The sequence below is a fragment of the Felis catus genome, chromosome B2 (genome assembly GCF_018350175.1).
Source record: "Felis catus isolate Fca126 chromosome B2, F.catus_Fca126_mat1.0, whole genome shotgun sequence".
Lineage (NCBI taxonomy): Eukaryota > Metazoa > Chordata > Mammalia > Carnivora > Felidae > Felis > Felis catus.
In genome coordinates this window covers 70,626,998-70,648,185 of record NC_058372.1, presented here as the reverse complement: position 1 = coordinate 70,648,185, position 21,188 = coordinate 70,626,998, and the positions used below count along the sequence as shown (strand labels likewise).

The window sequence follows — 21,188 nt, the reverse complement described above, 5'->3', positions numbered from 1 at the left end:
CAGATACAGTGCAATCTTTGTCAAAATTCCAATGGAATTTTTCACAAAGATATAATAATACTAAGGTTTTTATGGAACCACAAAAATTCTTAAATAGCCAAAACAGTCTTGAAGAAAAATAACAAAGCTGGGGGGCATCATGCTCTCTGTTTCAAACTATACAACATGGATATAGTAATCAAAACAGTGGTATTGGCATAAGAACAAGTAGATAGATCAAAGAACAGAGAGCTGAGAAATAAACCCACACATATATGGTCAATTAATTTATGACAAAGGAGGCAAGAATATACAACAGAGAAAGGGTTATCTCTTCAATAAATGGTATTGGCAAAACTAGACAGCTACATGCAAAAGAATGAAACTGGACCACTTTCTTACACTATATACAAAAATAAACTCAAAATGGATAAAGGCCTCAATGTGAGACCTGAAACTGTAAAATCTAGAAGAAAAACGTAGGCAATAATTTCTTTGACATTGGCCATAGAAACATTTTTCTAGATATGTCTCCTTTAGCAAGGGAAATGAAAGCAAAATTAAGCTATTGGGATTACATTAAAATAAAAAGATTTTGCACAGTGAAGGAAATCATCAACAAACCAAAAATGCAACCTATCAGATGGGAAAAGATAATTTGTAAGTTGTATATCTGATAAAAGGTTGATACCTAAAATATATGAAGAACTTACACAGTTTAATACCAAAACACTAAATAATCCAATTAAAAATAGGCAGAGGACCTGAATAGACATTTTTTCAGGTAACATACAGATGGCCAACAGACACATGAAAAGATGCTGAACATCACTAATTATCAGGGAAATGCAAATCAAAACCACAATGAGGAGATACCACCTCTCATCAGTCAGAATGGCTATTATCAAAAAGACAAGAAATAACATGTTGGTAAGGATGTAGAGAAAAGGAACCTGGGTATGCTCTTTGTAGGAATATAAATTGGTGCAGCTGCTTTGGAAAAGGGTATGGAGCTTCCTCAAACAATTAAAAATAGAACTACTATATGATCCAGCAATTCCACTACTATGTATCTATCCAAAGAAAATGAAAACACTAATTCAAAAGATATAAGCACCTCTATGTTCACTGAAGCATTATTTATAATAGCTAACGTGGAAACCACCTGTGTCCATTGTTGGTTCAATGGATATAGAAGATGTGGTATATATAATATACAATGGAATACTACTTAGTCATAAAGAAGAATGAAATGTTGCCATTTGTGACAACATGTATGGACTTGGAGGGTATTATGATAAGTAATATAAATCAGACAGAGAAAGACAAATACCATATTATTTCACTTATATGTGAATCTAAAAAACAAAACAAACAAACCCCAAACTCACAGTTACAGAGCACAGATTGGTGGTTGCTAGAAGAGAGGGGATTTGTGGGTGTGAAATAGGTGAAGGGTGTTAAGAAGTACAAACTTCCAGTTATAAAATAAGTCATGGAAATATAATGTATAACATGAAGAATATAGTCAATAATATTGTGTTGGCTTTTTAGAATGACAAATGGTATCTAGACTTATTGTGGTGACCCTTTCACAATGTACACAAATGTTGGATAACTATGTTGTACCCTTGAAACTAATATAATATTGTATGTCAGTTATACCTCGATCACTGAAAAAATGAATACATAAAACAAGCATTTATGGATCAAATATGCTATAATTCATGAAGTCCCTGTCCTTATAGAAAATGCTCCAGTTGATCTAGAAGCTCCATTTCAAAGTTTGGTCAATATTGACCTCTGTTAATGGAAAAGGTATAAGGAGGCTTCCTCAGTTTTATTCAGGTATCAAATCATCTGGTTGCTCATAGAAGCCCAAAGCTGCTTTTGTAGAGATAAGATTTCACTGGTAGAAGACAAGAGTGTTAAAATCCTTACTCCTACCTGAGCTAAAATGGGGAAGGGAAAGACTTTATGAAAGACTGTGCTTTAAAGTAGTTATCCTGTGGTGTTTGAATATTGTCTCACCACTAAAAACTGAATGGAGAATGTTGGTAATACTGATTGAAGTAAAATTAAAAATGTGTAAGTGTCATGGACACCAAAAAGAAGTGAAAGTGAAGCCACAGACTGGAAGAAGATAAATGCTATGCATACAGTACACAGTCGAGTAGTATTTAGACTAAGTAAAGAACTCTTACAAATAAGAGCAAATTAAGTGGAAAAAGTGGGCAATGAATATGAACAAGTTATGACAGAAGAGAAAATCTGAATGGCTAACAAACATAAGAAAAGTTACTCAGTCTCACTACTGATCAGGGAATGGCAAACTAAAACAATAGAGAAATACATTCTTACTATTATATTGACAAAAATTATGGTGTCTGACAATATCCAGTGTAGGTAAGGATATGGAATAATGCAATGGAGTTTCTTCTAGACTGCTGTAAGAATTATAAATTGATAAAACAATGTTGGAGAGTAACTTGACAATATCTAGTAAAGTTGTAGGTGTACGTGCCCTTCCAAGCCACAATTCTACTTCTAGGTGTAAGTTCCTCTAAAGGAGTGCTACTTTGAAAAATGGATCGCCTGAGGACGTTGCTAAAATGCAGATTGGGGTTCATGAGATGGTGCCTAAGATTCTCTATTTCTGAAGAGCTGCTAGGTGATGCTGATGCTGCTGGTCCCCTGACAACACTTTGAGTAGCAAGATCCTAGAATAATGCTGTCCAGTAGTTCAAATTTCTGAGATGATGGAAATGTCTGTGCTCTCAAGTAATTTATTGAACACTTGAAATGTGGTTAGTGTAAGAAACTACATATTAAATTTTATTTGATTTTAATTAAATTTAAACAGCCACAAATGGCTAGTGACTATCATATTGGACAGTATAGCCTAGAGCATATGCTAGGAACTTGTTAGAAATACAGATTAGACCCAATCTCAGACCTGTTAAGTCAGAACCTGCATTTTAATAAGATCCTTAAGTGATTTATGTGTATGGTAAAGTTTGAAAAGCACTGTCTGGGGAAACTCCTGCTGCTACTCAGGAGTCATGTAAGGATATGTATTTCAGTATGTTAGTAGTGTCATAATGGACAAATTGTGGTATGACGTAGCTATTATATATCAGTTAAAATGAATTATCTATGTGTATAAACATGGGAAAACTAGGTGATACGATATAGAATATAAAAGCAGATGTATAAGGGGTGCCTGGGTGGCTCCGACTTCGGCTTAAGTCATGATCTAACGGTTTGTGATTTCGAGCCCCACGTCAGTCTCTGTGTTGGCAGCTCAGAGCCTGGAGCCTGCTTCAGATTCTGTGTCTTCCTCTCTCTGCCCCTCACCTGCTTGACTCTGTCTATCTCTCTTTCAAAAATAAATATTAAAAAAATTCAAAAAGTAAATGTATATATGAGGAAGGTACATATAATATGATACTATTTTTATAAATTTTATCATAAAAGAAACCATGCTGTGTATTGTTTGGAGATTTAAACATATGTGGTTAATTATAAAAACATTCATAGATTAATAAACACCAAATTTAGGATCAGGACTGTTCCATTCATTTGGAGAGGGCTGGTAAGGGTGGGAGAGGTAATGGGAGAGGAAGAACACAGAAGACTTCAACTGTTATTTTTAATGTTTTATTTCTTAAGCTAGGTAGTGAGTATACACGTGTTTATTGTTATTCTATACTTTCTTGTTTATCTGAAATGTACCTTTTTATCTTCATCCATAATGGTTAATTTCAATTTCTCACTGTTGATCCAGTCTCAGTTGGGTGATGTTAAGGGTCATCAGAAAATTTAGAAAACTTTCTGTGAAAGTTCAAGGTCACTAAAGTTCTCCTCCAAATTGTTCAGACTGAAAAATAAATCTTATTGGTAAATGGACTTGGGGTTTCCATAGGACCCAAATTTGGATGAATGTTTTAAAAGATTGTTTACATAGTTGTTTTCAAGGCTTTTTACTTTGAGGTTGGTGACAACACCCGCATAACTACAGATGTGTTCATTCTGGACGCCCCCCCCCCTTTTTTTTTTCCTGTTGAGTTTCATTAGCATAGCAGAGAATTACCAGCAGCTTCATTACTCCACCGCTTGATTTTATTAGCTATTTATTCTCATGGCCCCTTGAAGAGTAAAGGCTCCAGGGAGAATTTTTGCTTTAGTTTCTTTCAATATTTCAGTAATCAGCCCCTCCAGTAATTTCTTGGTGTCTTGGCTACTATAAATTGTCACCTTTGTATTCTGGAGTTATAAAAATTATCATATTTGTGTTTTAATTTCCTTTGGAGCAGACTCTTGGTTTGGAACACAATTCTCTGTTTTGAATGCATTAAACCTGAATTTATTTGCTATCATCTATTGATATACTTTTTAATCCTTTCTCTGTATTAAAATCTTCTGGTGAATTAAAAAAAAAAAAACATGTGCTCAATTTCTAAAACATCTGATTTAATTGATCTGGTACTTTAAAAAAGACCACCCAGGAGATTCAAATATGCAGCCAGGCTAAGAGGCACTGATTGTCCGGATGTATTTACTGCCTAGCTGCCCAACATTTTATTAGCTTTTCATCTCTGAATTCTGATTCTCTGCCCCTTAGTACTCTGAAAAGGATGACATCAGAGTAGAATTTCCTCAGCCCAGTCCTCTAAATTCAGTTCTCTGAATTAACTTTAGGAAGCTCAGGCCAAATATGCAAAATAGAATTAGAGGAATGATTCAGGTTATTTAGTTAATAATCCTTTTAGCTCTAGGAAACCAGAGGAGCCTTATGTGGCTTTAGGCCTAATTTGGTTTAAATTGACTTGGTAATTGAGTTTGATTTAACAGTGATTTGTATAGATACTTTTATCTTAGGAAACCAGGCTGAAAATTGATCTGTTACATATGTGTTTCTTTGTGTGTCATTGTCTTAGCAAGAAGTGCTATATATTACTATAATTGGATTTTGTCCAGTTTTTTTTTTTAATTTTTTTTTTCAACGTTTATTTATTTTTGGGACAGAGAGAGACAGAGCATGAACGGGGGAGAGGCAGAGAGAGAGGGAGACACAGAATCGGAAACAGGCTCCAGGCTCTGAGCCATCAGCCCAGAGCCTGACGCGGGGCTCGAACTCACGGACCACGAGATCGTGACCTGGCTGAAGTCGGACGCTTAACCGACTGCGCCACCCAGGCGCCCCTGATTTTGTCCAGTTTTTATGTGGCCTGTTGCTATTTGTGAAAGAATTATTTTATTTATGTTCTGTTGTAACTTCGTTGATCAATTTTTATAGTTCATTATATATGAAGCAGAATGTGGTCATACATCTATTCCTGTATGTTCATTGTCATATTTATTTTTCATATATAAAGGAAATTATTTAAAGACCTGGAAAGTGAGTAGGTGGGGCAGTTATTATGTTTTATTTACTCTTTTTTTTTTCCTGAAAAGTTCAGCACAATGTATTTTTTTCTTGATTAGGCTTATTCTTTTGAATATTTTTACTTTGAAGGAGGAACCTCCCACCTAATCTACTAGCCATAACTGTTGCTAAAGAAGTTAGATAACCATCAAGTGCTTGAACAGTTAAAATTTAATAATTATCGCTTAGATGTTGAGGAACTAATTGAATCTATTAAGAATGATTAATATTCTATCAAAATTTATTGACATAAAATCTCATTTGTGGAATGGCTTTTTCTTTATCGAACAAAAGACCTAGAGAGACTTCTACATTCTCCAGTATTGTTTTTCAGGCAACTGATGATTTGAACCATGTTATTTAACATTTAGATTTTTATTTTTGATATTCCTTTATTATAAAAGACAGTGTACACTTAGGCACACTTAGACAATTCAGCAAGGTACAAATAAGAACATGAAAATTTTCCATAATCCCATCATGATTCATTCTTTCTTAATAGAAATATGGAAGCAAAAGTTAGTTCCTGACGTGATAGCTTATTTAAGAGTTGATTTTCTTGAAAGTTACAGATTCTTCTTTTGTGTATCATTTGTATTCCAATTTTGATCTTCTTCTTGAGAACAAAAACTTAATTTTCTCCTAAAACACCTTAAATACATTGAAACAAGAATTTCAACCGAACACTCATGTGTCTTCTCTATGAAATGAAGCAAATTCATTTAATATTTGCCCCAATACTGATCTTCCATCTACTGGACAAATGTTAACATCTATAATTTTTCCAGTTTCTGTAAAACTCATTTAAATTTGTACAATTAGGATTGGACACAAACCTGTGAATATAGAAAGATGAGTCAGCAGTATTCTGATAATTTGTGTCTCTGCCCTGTCCCCACAGATCTTTCCAAATTCAGCTGAAAATTCGTCCCCTTTAAGATTCTTTTTTTAGCTGATGCCCTTATCAGGTCTACATTCATTTTTGTGAAGGTGTTGTAGAGAGTTACAGGACCAGGGAGTATGTATTTGCAATTTTCAATGTTATGACCTCTGTTCTATATCCTTTAACTCTCTAAAATTCAGTTGGTTTTATATTGATTTATTCTTGTAAATGACTCTATGTCCTTTAGCCCTTTTGTTTTCTGTGAATGACACGTAAGCTCATTTTAGGGTCATGGGAAGAAAGAGGCAAGTCAAGTTTTTTGTTTCTTTAGTTTTTTATTTTCCCTTCCCTAACTCCCAAGGACCTAGTATGGATTATGTTTATGGTTATTATTTGTTAAAGTTGAAAAGAGTCTGACAAAGACCAGATTCTGAAAAGACCCCTTGAGATTGCTCTAATATGGATGGATCCCTGGGGACGATTGTGCCACTCATGCATGTCTTTATGCTTTTGTTTATTTGCCAGCAACTTCATTTTTTGTAGTAATTATCATCTATGTGCTGTGGGTTATGAAGGTGTCCCTTTGAGGAGGTTTCCTGGTCCCCAGTTATAGTGTGCTACATGGTTAATCTGTTCTAGACCATTTCATTTAGCATCTCTCCTTGGAGTTTTTATTCTGGGTGAGTTGTGTCAGAGTTCAGGCTCAATACCCGCATGCAATTCAGGCTAGATGCTCTGATTTCTTACAGAAGACTCTGGTTTGGCCCAGGTCTGGGGTTCACTGCCCATATTTGTGTGGGTACTTACATTGGTGGGAGGTATTCTTCTGGCTAGACCTCTCCTTCCAGGTCAGTGCCAGCTCTTACATGTGCATTGGGTTTGGCATCTCCACTTCTGCCTTTTGGGTATAAGCATTCCAGTTACCTCTGTGGAATCTGGACTTCAGCTCCTAGCCATTATTATTCGTTCTCTTTATGTATGGCACTGGAACATTTCTATTACTTGTTTCAAGCTTAGCTAATGTATATCTTCCCTAACATGTTACCTAGGATTAGTATGTGTTTGGAAAGAGAGGGATGCTTCCTGCTACAGCTTAACCTACCATCTGGACAGAAAGTCTTAATTATAGATCAATGTTAATCTCATTCCTTGTGGCAGACATTGTTTATTTCTTCTTACTATCCATTCCTCCCATGAATCTTGCTAATTTTGTTCGCAGTGACCTATGCTGAACTAAATATCTTTTCCCCAGCTTCCCTTGCAGCTAGAAATGGACAAATGGAATAGTTCTGGCCATGAGATTAACAATAATTTGGGGATGGATGCATCTGGTGCTTTCTATTTTTTCATTTTGTTCTAGTCTTGACGTTGATTTATTGTCTGGAATGATGGCAACCATTTTGTGACCATGAAGTGACAAGCATGAGGACAAAGGTCAATATCCTAAGGATGGCGGAATGGAAGCCTGGAAAGAGCCTTAGTAATTGATGACATTGTTAAGAAATAGAATCAAAGGCAACATACTCTTTGTGGAGATGAACTTTTATTTGTTTAAACCATGGTTAGTTCATTTGTTGTTGTTGTTGTTTTAATTATTTGTGAATGAGTACATTCCTAATTTTCCTAATTGGTATATTTCTCTAGTAGTTGGGATGTTGGTGTTAAATAGTCAAATAGGAATGGGGAGACTCTCCTATGGACAGCTTTCCACACTGCATTGTATATTATGGTCTTTTGGATAGTCATTGATTAGTGCTATGAATTAAAAATGAGTTGTGCTAGAATTTATAGAAAAATCAACACAAATTTGTGAACTTACATTGTGATTTTATTTTTATTTTAAAATGTTCATTTTTTATTTATTTTGAGAGAGAGAAAGAGAGAGAGAGAGCATGAGTAGGAGAGGGGCGAAGAGAGAGGGAGAGAGAGAATCCCAAGCAGGCTTCACACTCATCATGGAGCTTGATCTCATGACTGGGAGATCATGCTCTGAATGGAAATCAAGAGTCAGATGCCTAAGATTGAGCCACCCAGAACTCCCCTACATTGTGAGTTTTAGATTTAAATGCTGGCATGTACTTAAAACTGGCACATTAAATTAAAATTCTGCTATTTAAAACTGTGACTTGGCTGATTTCAGGATAAACTTCCGTAAGAAAGTTTGTTGAATTCTGTTACTTTAAAGAATAGAACTATGAAAATCAAACAAACAAAAAATAAAACAAAGTAACAACTACAAAGTGAATAGAACTGTGTCTTGTTTCTGTTTTATTGTTATACATTTTAGTCTCTAGCTTTTGTATTTCCAATGCATGTATGTAGCATTTTATGTTACAATAAACTGTATATAAAATATATAAGTATGATCAGAATAGGAAATTTAAGAAATTAATAGAAAAGGAATTATTAATAATTGCTCAATGACCCAATTTTAAAAAGTCCTATTGTAAATAGGTAGGTGATAGGACAATAGGTGTTTAATTTTTATGTGAGAAATGTGAGTTGATATACAACTTCCAGAAAGTATTCTTGCTTTTCCTTAATGTATATTCCTCCTTTTGTATTGTGCAATGACAAAACATTACATAAGATGGCAGTAGGAGATTATAAATGTTCCCTCTCAGAGTGATACATTCAACAAATTGGCCAGCCAAGTATAATAAACACAATTATATAATAGCTATTTTGGATTGCTAGATTTCTCACACATATTATTTTCCTTGACTGTTCCCCTTTTTAATGGAAAGAAGAAAGCTTCTAATTTTGATTTCACACACACACACACACACACATATGTATATCTATACATATTTTATTTTACACACATTTTTAAAGGAATCACACACAATGTTACATTTCAGTTTACTTTTCTTGGCCTGTTTAAAAATAAAATTTTGCTGAATTTTGTGGAGCTATGTATTAAAAGAGTAACTCAAGATCTCTTAGAATATTTTAGCATTTTAAAAATATAAATTGCTCACCATAATCTTCATTAAAAGGGTATATTTCTAAGAATGAACCATTTCCTTATTGTTTTTTTCCCCAAGGATTATTGGATTGGATTAATTTTTAGAGTATACCATTATATTAAATCTTAGAAAATTTATCTGAGACAAAGTAGGTTTCCCAGGATGTGGTCAGATATGAGATATTGACAATAAGCTTTATGTCCTTTGTTGCTTCCAGAAGGGATGAGCACATTGCTTTGTGCCTTTCTGTATTTGAGAAGCCTACACATGAAAATGACCCATAATGATTGTATATTGATAAAGAGTGAAAAAAAAATTGGAGGGAAATTTCTAATATTAAATTTATACTTATCTTTTCTGAAGTAACTTGTCTATTCTTTAGCATCAGTCCATAATTACCAGGGAACCATCTGACATTTGAACATGGACGATTATGCACATCTGTCAGATAAGTTGGGAGTGGAGACATTGAATCTATGTAGAATTTTTATATGGATTTGTTGTTATCTCCAAAGAACTGAGATCCATAATCCAATGAATAAGTTACCATGGGAGAAACACTTATAGATGACAAATGTGATCTTGTTTAATTATTACTTTTTAGTTTAAGGAAACTGCATTTTAGTTCTCACATAGTAACTTTCTAGAATTCTAAGGGGCATGACATTTATTCTGAAAACATAGACACTAAAGATTTTGGATTTGGTATTTTTTTTAAACTCATTTTCTTGGGATAAAGGGGCATAACTTTTGTTTTATGACTTTATGTATCTCAAACCCAGTATTATGTGTTGATTCAACATGCAATTAAATATATATGAATTTATAGGCATATTACAAACTGGAAAAAAATTTAATAGACTTTATTAAAGAAGAGTGGTGTAGTTTTAGTTTCACAGAAAAATTGAGCAGAAAGTACAGGGTTTTTATTATTCCCTGTCCTCACACACACAACCTCCCCCACATCAACATCCTGTACCACAGTGGTTAAGTTTCTCAGGATCCACATAAGAGTGAAAACATATGGTATCTGCCTTTCTCTGCCTGACTTATTTCACTTAGCATAACACTCTCCAGTTCCATCCACATTGCTACAAAAGGCCAGATTTCATTCTTTCTCATTGCCAAGTAGTATCCCATTGTATATATAAACTGCATCTTCTTTTTTTTTTTTTTTTTTTTTTTTTTATATGAAATTTATTGACAAATTAGTTTCCATACAACACCCAGTGCTCATCCCAAAAGGTGCCCTCCTCATTACCCATCACCCACCCTCTCCTCCCTCCCACCCCCCATCAACCCTCAGTTTGTTCTCAGTTTTTAAGAGTCTCTTATGCTTTGGCTCTCTCCCACTCTAACCTGTTTTTTTTTTTTTTTCCTTCCCCTCCCCCATGGGTTCCTGTTAATTTCTCAGGGTCCACATAAGAGTGAAACCATATGGTATCTGTCTTTCTCTGTATGGCTTATTTCACTTAGCATCACACTCTCCAGTTCCATCCACGTTGCTACAAAAGGCCATATTTCATTTTTTCTCATTGCCACGTAATATTCCATTGTGTATATAAACCACAATTTCTTTATCCATTCATCAACTGATGGACATTTAGGCTCTTTCCATAATTTGGCTATTGTTGAGAGTGCTGCTATGAACATTGGGGTACAAGTGGCCCTATGCATCAGTACTCCTGTATCCCTTGGATAAATTCCTAGCAGTGCTATTGCTGGGTCATAGGGTAGGTCTATTTTTAATTTTCTGAGGAACCTCCACACTGCTTTCCAGAGCAGCTGCACCAATTTGCATTCCCACCAACAGTGCAAGAGGGTTCCCGTTTCTCCACATCCTCTCCAGCATCTAGAGTCTCCTGATTTGTTCATTTTGGCCACTCTGACTGGCGTGAGGTGATACCTGAGTGTGGTTTTGATTTGTATTTCCCTGATAAGGAGCGACGCTGAACATCTTTTCATGTGCCTGTTGGCCATCCGGATGTCCTCTTTAGAGAAGTGTCTATTCATGTTTTCTGCCCATTTCTTCACTGGGTTATTTGTTTTTCGGGTGTGGAGTTTGGTGAGCTCTTTATAGATTTTGGATACTAGCCCTTTGTCCGATATGTCATTTGCGAATATCTTTTCCCATTCCGTTGGTTGCCTTTTAGTTTTGTTGGTTGTTTCCTTTGCTGTGCAGAAGCTTTTTATCTTCATAAGGTCCCAATAATTCAATTTTGCTTTTAATTCCCTTGCCTTTGGGGATGTGTCGAGTAAGAGATTGCTACGGCTGAGGTCAGAGAGGTCTTTTCCTGCTTTCTCCTCTAAGGTTTTGATGGTTTCCTGTCTCACGTTTAGGTCCTTTATCCATTTGGAGTTTATTTTTGTAAATGGTGTGAGAAAGTGGTCTAGTTTCAACCTTCTGCATGTTGCTGTCCAGTTCTCCCAGCACCATTTGTTAAAGAGGCTGTCTTTTTTCCATTGGATGTTCTTTCCTGCTTTGTCGAAGATGAGTTGGCCATACGTTTGTGGGTCTAGTTCTGGGGTTTCTATTCTATTCCATTGGTCTATGTGTCTGTTTCTGTGCCAATACCATGCTGTCTTGATGATGACAGCTTTGTAGTAGAGGCTAAAGTCTGGGATTGTGATGCCTCCTGCTTTGGTCTTCTTCTTCAAAATTCCTTTGGCTATTCGGGGCCTTTTGTGGTTCCATATGAATTTTAGGATTGCTTGTTCTAGCTTCGAGAAGAATGCTGGTGCAATTTTTATTGGGATTGCATTGAATGTGTAGATAGCTTTGGGTAGTATTGACATTTTGACAATATTTATTTTTCCAATCCATGAGCAGGGAATGTCTTTCCATTTCTTTAAATCTTCTTCAATTTCCTTCATAAGCTTTCTATAGTTTTCAGCATACAGATCCTTTACATCTTTGGTTAGATTTATTCCTAGGTATTTTATGCTTCTTGGTGCAATTGTGAATGGGATCAGTTTCTTTATTTGTCTTTCTGTTGCTTCATTGTTAGTGTATAAGAATGCAACTGATTTCTGTACATTGATTTTGTATCCTGCAACTTTGCTGAATTCATGTATCAGTTCTAGTAGACTTTTGGTGGAGTCTATCGGATTTTCCATGTATAATATCATGTCATCTGCAAAAAGCGAAAGCTTGACTTCGTCTTTGCCAATTTTGATGCCTTTGATTTCCTTTTGTTGTCTGATTGCTGATGCTAGAACTTCCAGCACTATGTTAAACAGCAGCGGTGAGAGTGGGCATCCTTGTCGTGTTCCTGATCTCAGGGAAAAAGCTCTCAGTTTTTCCCCGTTGAGGATGATGTTAGCTGTGGGCTTTTCATAAATGGCTTTTATGATCTTTAAGTATGTTCCTTCTATCCCGACTTTCTCAAGGGTTTTTATTAAGAAAGGGTGCTGGATTTTGTCAAAGGCCTTTTCTGCATCGATTGACAGGATCATATGGTTCTTCTCTTTTTTTTTGTTGATGTGATGTATCACATTGATTGATTTGCGGATGTTGAACCAGCCCTGCATCCCAGGAATGAATCCCACTTGATCATGGTGAATAATTCTTTTTATATGCCGTTGAATTCGATTTGCTAGTATCTTATTGAGAATTTTTGCATCCGTATTCATCAGGGATATTGGCCTGTAGTTCTCTTTTTTGACTGGGTCTCTGTCTGGTTTAGGAATCAAAGTAATACTGGCTTCATAGAATGAGTCTGGAAGTTTTCCTTCCCTTTCTATTTCTTGGAATAGCTTGAGAAGGATAGGTATTATCTCTGCTTTAAACGTCTGGTAGAACTCCCCTGGGAAGCCATCTGGTCCTGGACTCTTATTTGTTGGGAGATTTTTGATAACCGATTCAATTTCTTCGCTGGTTATGGGTCTGTTCAAGCTTTCTATTTCCTCCTGATTGAGTTTTGGAAGAGTGTGGGTGTTCAGGAATTTGTCCATTTCTTCCAGGTTGTCCAATTTGTTGGCATATAATTTTTCATAGTATTCCCTGATAATTGTTTGTATCTCTGAGGGATTGGTTGTAATAATTCCATTTTCATTCATGATTTTATCTATTTGGGTCATTTCCCTTTTCTTTTTGAGAAGCCTGGCTAGAGGTTTGTCAATTTTGTTTATTTTTTCAAAAAACCAACTCTTGGTTTCGTTGATCTGCTCTACAGTTTTTTTAGATTCTATATTGTTTATTTCTGCTCTGATCTTTATTATTTCTCTTCTTCTGCTGGGTTTAGGCTGCCTTTGCTGTTCTGCTTCTAGTTCCTTTAGGTGTGCTGTTAGATTTTGTATTTGGGATTTTTCTTGTTTCTTGAGATAGGCCTGGATTGCAATGTATTTTCCTCTCAGGACTGCCTTCGCTGCGTCCCAAAGCGTTTGGATTGTTGTATTTTCATTTTCGTTTGTTTCCATATATTTTTTAATTTCTTCTCTAATTGCCTGGTTGACCCACTCATTCGTTAGTAGGGTGTTCTTTAACCTCCATGCCTTTGGAGGTTTTCCAGACTTTTTCCTGTGGTTGATTTCAAGCTTCATAGCATTGTGGTCTGAAAGTATGCATGGTATAATTTCAATTCTTGTAAACTTATGAAGGGCTGTTTTGTGACCCAGTATATGATCTATCTTGGAGAATGTTCCATGTGCACTCGAGAAGAAAGTATATTCTGTTGCTTTGGGATGTAGAGTTCTAAATATATCTGTCAAGTCCATCTGATCCAATGTCTCATTCAGGGCCCTTGTTTCTTTATTGACCGTGTGTCTAGATGATCTGTCCATTTCTGTGAGTGGGGTGTTAAAGTCCCCTGCAATTACCACATTCTTATCAATAAGGTTGCTTATGTTTATGAGTAATTGTTTTATATATTTGGGGGCTCCGGTATTCGGCGCATAGACATTTATAATTGTTAGCTCTTCCTGATGGATAGACCCTGTAACTATTATATAATGTCCTTCTTCATCTCTTGTTATGGCCTTTAATTTAAAGTCTAGTTTGTCTGATATAAGTATGGCTACTCCAGCTTTCTTTTGGCTTCCAGTCGCATGATAAATAGTTCTCCATCCCCTCACTCTCAATCTAAAGGTGTCCTCAGGTCTAAAATGAGTCTCTTGTAGACAGCAAATAGATGGGTCTTGTTTTTTTATCCATTCTGATACCCTATGTCTTTTGGTTGGTGCATTTAATCCATTTACATTCAGTGTTATTATAGAAAGATACAGGTTGAGAGTCATTGTGATGTCTGTATGTTTTATGCTTGTAGTGATGTCTCTGGGACTTTGTCTCACAGGGTCCCCCTTAGGATCTCTTGTAGGGCTGGTTTAGTGGTGACAAATTCCTTCAGTTTTTGTTTGTTTGGGAAAACCTTTATCTCTCCTTCTATTCTAAATGACAGACTTGCTGGGTAAAGGATTCTCGGCTGCATATTTTTTCTGTCTAGCACCCTGAAAATCTCCTGCCAATTCTTTCTGGCCTGCCAAGTTTCAAAAGAGAGATCAGTCACGAGTCTTATAGGTCTCCCTTTATATGTGAGGGCACGTTTACCCCTTGCTGCTTTCAGAATTTTCTCTTTATCCTTGTATTTTGCCAGTTTCACTATGATATGTCGTGCAGAAGATCGATTCAAGTTACGTCTGAAGGGAGTTCTCTGTGCCTCTTGGATTTCAATGCCTTTTTCCTTCCCCAGTTCAGGGAAGTTCTCAGCTATTATTTCTTCAAGTACCCCTTCAGCACCTTTCCCTCTCTCTTCCTCCTCTGGGATACCAATTATGCGTATATTATTTCTTTTTAGTGTATCACTTAGTTCTCTAATTTTCCCCTCATACTCCTGGATTTTTTTATCTCTCTTTTTCTCAGCTTCCTCTTTTTCCATAACTTTATCCTCTAGTTCACCTATTCTCTCCTCTGCCTCTTCAAGCCGAGCTGTGGTGGTTTCCATTTTGTTATGCATTTCGTTTAAAGCATTTTTCAGCTCCTCGTGACTGTTCCTTAGTCCCTTGATCTCTGTAGCAAGAGATTCTCTGCTGTCCTGTATACTGTTTTCAAGCCCAGCGATTAATTTTATGACTATTATTCTAAATTCACTTTCTGTGATATTATTTAAATCCTTTTTGATCAGCTCATTAGCTGTTGTTATTTCCTGGAGATTCTTCTGAGGGGAATTCTTCCGCTTGGTCATTTTGGATAGTCCCTGGCGTGGTGAGGACCTGCAGGGCCCTTCCCCTGTGTTGTGGTGTATAACTGGAGTTGGTGGGCGGGGCCGCAGTCAGACCTGATGTCTGCCCCCAGCCCACCGCTGGGGCCACAGTCAGACTGGTGTGTGCCTTCTCTTCCCCTCTCCTAGGGGCGGGATTCACTGTGGGGTGGTGTGGCCCGTCTGGGCTACTTGCACACTGCCGGGCTTGTGATGCTGGGGATCTGGTGTATTAGCTGGGGTGGGTAGGCAAGGTGCACGGGGGCAGGAGGGGCAGGCTTAGATCGCTTCTCCTTAGGTGATCCTCTTCAGGAGGGGCCCTGTGGCAGCGGGAGGGAGTCAGATCCGCTGCCGGAGGTTTGGCTCCACAGAAGCACAGAGTTGGGTGTTTGCGCGGAGCGAGCAAGTTCCCTGGCAGGAACTGGTTCTCTTTGGGATTTTGGCTGGGGGATGGGCGGGGGAGATGGCGCTGGTGAGCGCCTTTGTTCCCCACCAAGCTGAGCTCTGTCGTCAGGGGGCTCAGCAGCTCTCCCTCCCTTTGTCCTCCAGCCTTCCCGCTTTCCAAGCAGAGCTGTTAACTTATGACCTCCCAGACGCTAAGTCGCGCTTGTTGTGGGAACACAGTCCTTCAGGCCCCTCCGCTTTTGCAAGCCAGACTCGGGGGCTCTGCTTGGCCGGCGAGCCGCCCCTCCGCCCCGGCTCCCTCCCGCCAGTCCGTGGAGCGCGCACCGCCTCGCCGCCCTTCCTACCCTCTTCCGTGGGCCTCTCGTCTGCGTTTGGCTCCGGCGACTCCGTTCTGCTAATCCTCTGACGATTTTCTGGGTTATTTAGGCAGGTGTAGGTGGAATCTAAGTGATCAGCAGGACGCGCGGTGAGCCCAGCGTCCTCCTAAGCCGCCATCTTGCCGCTTCTCCCAAACTGCATCTTCTTTATCCATTCATCAGTTGATGGACATTTAGGCTCTTTCTATAATTTGGCTATTGTTGAGAGTGCTGCTATAAACATTGGGGTACAAGTGCCCCTATGCATCAGCACTCCTGTATCTCTTGGGTAAATTCCTAGCAGTGCTATTGCTGGGTCATAGGGTAGATCTATTTTTACTTTCTTGAGGAAACTCCACACTGTTTTTCAGAGCGGCTGCATCAGTTTGCATTCCCACCAACAGTGCAAGAGGGTTCCCGTTTCTAAGTTTGGGTGATTATAAATAAAGCTGCTTTAAACATCCATGTGCGGGTTTTCATGTGGACATAAGTTTTCAGTTTTTTTTTAGTAGATACCAAGGAGTGTGATTGCTGGATAATATAGTAAGAGTACGTTTAGTTTTGTAAGAAATCACCAAACTTTCAAAGAGCCTATACAATTTTGCACTCCCACCGGTAATGACTAAGCAGAGTCACTGTTACTCAACATTCTCTGAAGCATTTGGTGTTGGCAGTGTTCTGTTTTTGTGTTGTTGTGTTTTTTGTTTTTGTTTTTGTTTTTGTTTTTGTTTTTACTGTTCTCATGGGTATGTAGTGGTCAAACTGAACTTTCATACTTGCAAATTAGTAGATCTTAGAACATGTCAATCAGTATTATAAGCCATAATTTAAGATGCAATTGTAGGGTGTTATTACTATTGTTATTTTAAATTTGAATTATGAAATTTTATGTTTATTGCTTTCTGATCATTTAAACCTTTCCATAACCAATTAAAAATATAATACAGAGTTTACTTTTACTCTTTACCTATTACATGTTTATTACTTCGTGTATAAACATTTTTTTATGTTTTATTTTCCTAATCATTTAATGTTTCTTTCATAGAGTTACAACAAAAATTTATTTTTTAACTTAATGTTATTATGTTAACATTTTACTAGACTTTGCTAAAAGAGCTAGCAATAAAATATTCTGGGATAAAAGTTTTTAAAAAATAACTGCATTATTTCTACTTCTGGTCCTAGCGCCACAGGTTTTATGATCAGACCCCTGTCTTTTATATTCAACATACCCACCATGTACCAGTCCTTACCCATGCAGCCTCAATGAGCAGCATGGTTCCACACACACGGTTCCTCAACAAGTTTCCACAAATGAGTATACTTCAGTATTATCTATAGTTCTTATCTGGTCATCTTTTCATGGTAGGGGAATCTGTCATCTGCTGCCCATTACTTTAGGGTCTTAAACTGTTTCCCCAAATTCTAAAGTAATTCTCTGACATACAGACAGCTATCTGTAGGACTCAGTGTTTTAGTTAAGATAGTTAAACCCGCAAGTGCTGGGGTTCCTATTCAGCTCAGACCAGTGACTAGCAATCTTTTAACAAGGTTCACAGTTTATGTAATAAACTGTCATTCTGAGGTGGCAGTGTAGTGGAATTATTTGTGTGCCTTCCCAGAATGTTGTCCCATCTACTAATTGTTCAACTGAGAGAATTCTCATAGACAGGCCCAAACCCTTCTCTCCTACTTCGGAATACCTTCTTCCCTGGGCTGCAGAGACATCATTATCATGCAGCACAGACTCGGGGAAAGTGAATGTCCCCTCATCTCAGCCCTGATACCCTTCTGTTTGTATCAAGTTGACCCTCAAAAATAATGAGAACAAAAATACAAAAGCTGAGACCTGATGGAAAGTGTAAAAAACACAAAACTAAAGAATAGAACTCCATACATCAGTGGGGATCCAAGTTTTCTCTTATTGAGAGAAGAATCTATGATAACATGTGGGGAATAGTTTCTAATTCTAGTTTCAGAGGGTAAAAAAGAGGAAGTAGATGATTACTTTTTACTGTACAAGTCATCATGTAGAGAAAGAGAGATAATATGAATCCAATTATTTAAAGAAGGTCTGTGATCTTACAGAGCTGTCTTTGGTGTAATCCCTGCTGTTATGTATGGGAAAAGATGATCTTAAGAAGCTTTCTGACCATTGGAAGAAGTTCTGATGATGATGGGGATGATGATAATGATGATGATAGATGGCTAAAATTTTTGAACATATGAAATTCAGTTCTCATTATTCTAATCATCTAATCTACCCTGAAAGGTAGAGTATTTCCATTTTACAGAGGAGGAAACTGAGATTCAGAAAGTAAGCAACATGTCCAAGTTCACACACACACACAAGGTCCAGTGGAGGAGCTGAAATCTGAATCTTTCCTGATACACTAGGAGTCAAATTTTGCTCAGAGAATGTTTGGGGGAAAACATCAGGTTCTAAGTGTGTTAACACTTTTAGTATCTTCAGTGCATGTTGAAAGTTATACTTCCATCTTTTTTTTTTTGTTTTTTTTTTCTTCTAAGGATGAATGAATAATATGGCCAAATGAGTAGAAGTGATCTTTCTAGGCATCTGACTGACTATATAATATCTTTGGGATAAATTCAAAACTATGCTCCTTAAAAAGTGAGTAATCTAAATCTATTATATGCTCTAGGGTGATTCTGGAGTCCTTTTGTGGGGTCAGGATAAGACATTCAAGCTCAAAGTTAATGATAGGGCTTTCCAACTATAAATAAAAATAATCATTTTCCAAACATTAAAAATAGTATGAGTGAGCTCCAGTTCTCTTTACTTAAAAAATTGGTGCTGAGGTGCCTGGCTGGCTCAGTTGGTTGAGCATCCAAATCGTGATTTTCACTCAGGTCATGATCCTGGGGTCATGGGATCAAACCCTGCGTTGGGTTCCATGCTGAGCTTGAGATTCTCTTTCTCTCTCTGTCTGCCTCTTCTCCCCACTCTCAAGTTAAAAGAACTCCCCCTTCCCAAACCAAACTGGTTACGATACTCACCAGCTCTGTGACCTAGGGCAAATGATTTAACTTCTCTAACCTTCAGTTCTCTGATCTAATAATAGCATGGAGTTTGGATGAATTAATCTAAGTAAAAGCACTCAGTGTTGTACCCCCACCACTAAGTAAATATTAACTCAGATTATTATATTATTCAAAGATACAGCCAAAATGGCCTAGTTTCAGAGAATACAAGTAGAGGCATATTCAACAGGTGCATTTTTACAAAGTAGCTTTTAGGGCACACCTTGAACTTCAAGTAATGACAAGAGTACCAAAATAAGAATGGAAATATCCAGTTTAAAATGTGTCAGTATAAGTGCTGGAGTGATGTGAAAGCACTTGGTCTTTGGTGCCCTCCACAATAGATTGTACTGTTGCAAAATGGCAGCACTTCGTGCTGTAGGAGGCAGCACGTCCTACAGAATCAAATGAGCTGTGTGGTGGACTTGGGCATTGTGTTAGTATTAAACAGTAAATTGGCCCATGGTCAGTTGGCATTTTAATCTCATAGGTGCTCTAGGCCCTTCAACATCAGAGCCCAGTTACATTCCCATTAGTTGTTGATACAGAATTTTTAGACTCATGGGGTTCCTGCCTTATCAGTCAGAAAATGCTAAAGAAACAGCATGATCTTAATGCTGAGCTCAGTATGAGTAAATCACTGATATTCTACTGTTTCATCAAAGTAATTATGCTTTCATCTTTCTAGTCCTAAAAAAGAGCAATTTCTCAAAAAAAAAAAAACCCAATTTCTCCTACAACTGTGAAAAATCTAAAAATCAGTTTTTCAAGGTTTGAACTCAGATTCAACCAATGCAATCAACTCTGAAAATATGTGAAATGATGAATGTAGCATACCCACAGTTTGCCTGGGAAGTAAGTAACATTAGGATGCCCTATCTGAAAAGGGCAATGATAATTTGGTGGTTTTGGGAAATGGCACAGTGGGTGCTAAATGCCAAGTCCTTGATATGGATCCTGATGTGTGGAAAATTCTTCAGGCTTTTGATACTGTGAGGAATTGGGGATACCTTTGCTTCCTTAATTTCCTACTAAGGAAATTTTAGTTTTCCTATGAGAGGGACCCAAATTAGCAGTAACTTTGGTAACCACTTTATCATAGGATCACAGGAGCCCTTTCTGGGGAAATTGATCCTTAGAAGGCAGTTTCGTATTTAGTTTCTGGTTATTTTGCTATACCTGCCTCAGTGGGGTCACTACTTTGAGTTCTCTTCTGCCCCACACCTTCTCTCTGCCCCACACCTGCTCATGCTCGTCTGTCTCTCTCAAAGTAAATAAATAAACTTGAAACAAAAACAAAAACAAAAACACATACACTGAGGTATAGAGAGATTAAATAAGTTGTCTATATCAGTAGTAAGTAGCAGAATTTGGCAGTCTGATTCTATGTTCATGCTGTTGATCCACTAACCTGCCTTTTTAATAAATAAAACATAACTGAAATAAATAATGGTAAAATATTTCATACATTACAAAAAGCATACAAAAGTTAAAAAGAATAAGGCAAAAGTGAGGAAACGTTTTAAAATGTCAGGTTAATTAATTATAAGGATTGCATGTTATCATGACTAGTTATTCACAATAAAAAATATATGCATGAGAATGTTCATAATTGAATGTGGATATAAAAGAATAATTTAAATAGTTCTGATAATTTTGAAATTTGACCAACTCTTTGATCTAATTAGGTCATCTTTGTTTTTATTTCATAATATGGACAATAAGGAACTTATACCAGGAGTAGAACTTTCCATGCTGCCATTTTCTTGTTCACTTACATGTTTGCATCATTGGTATTATCTTCTATATGTGATGTCCTTATTAGAAGATTTAAAAATTTTTTAATGTTTTATTTATTTTTGAGACAGAGAGAGACAGAACATGAGCAGGGAAGGGGCAGAGAGAGAGCGAGGCACAGAATTGGAAGCAGGC

At 37.1% G+C, this 21,188-nt stretch overlaps 1 long non-coding RNA gene across 5 annotated transcripts in view; it reads left to right on the top strand.

The window, feature by feature from the left end:
* LOC109499749 overlaps window positions 1-21,188 on the top strand; it is a 273,969-nt gene that overhangs the window by 28,965 nt on the left and 223,816 nt on the right. For 2 of the 5 annotated variants that reach the window (XR_006597936.1, XR_006597934.1), the window contains exon 3: window positions 18,744-18,846. The exons of the other annotated variants lie outside the window; for them this stretch is intronic. This is a non-coding gene — a long non-coding RNA (uncharacterized LOC109499749). The remainder of the gene's footprint in view (window positions 1-18,743; window positions 18,847-21,188) is intronic. 5 annotated transcript variants of the gene reach the window in all.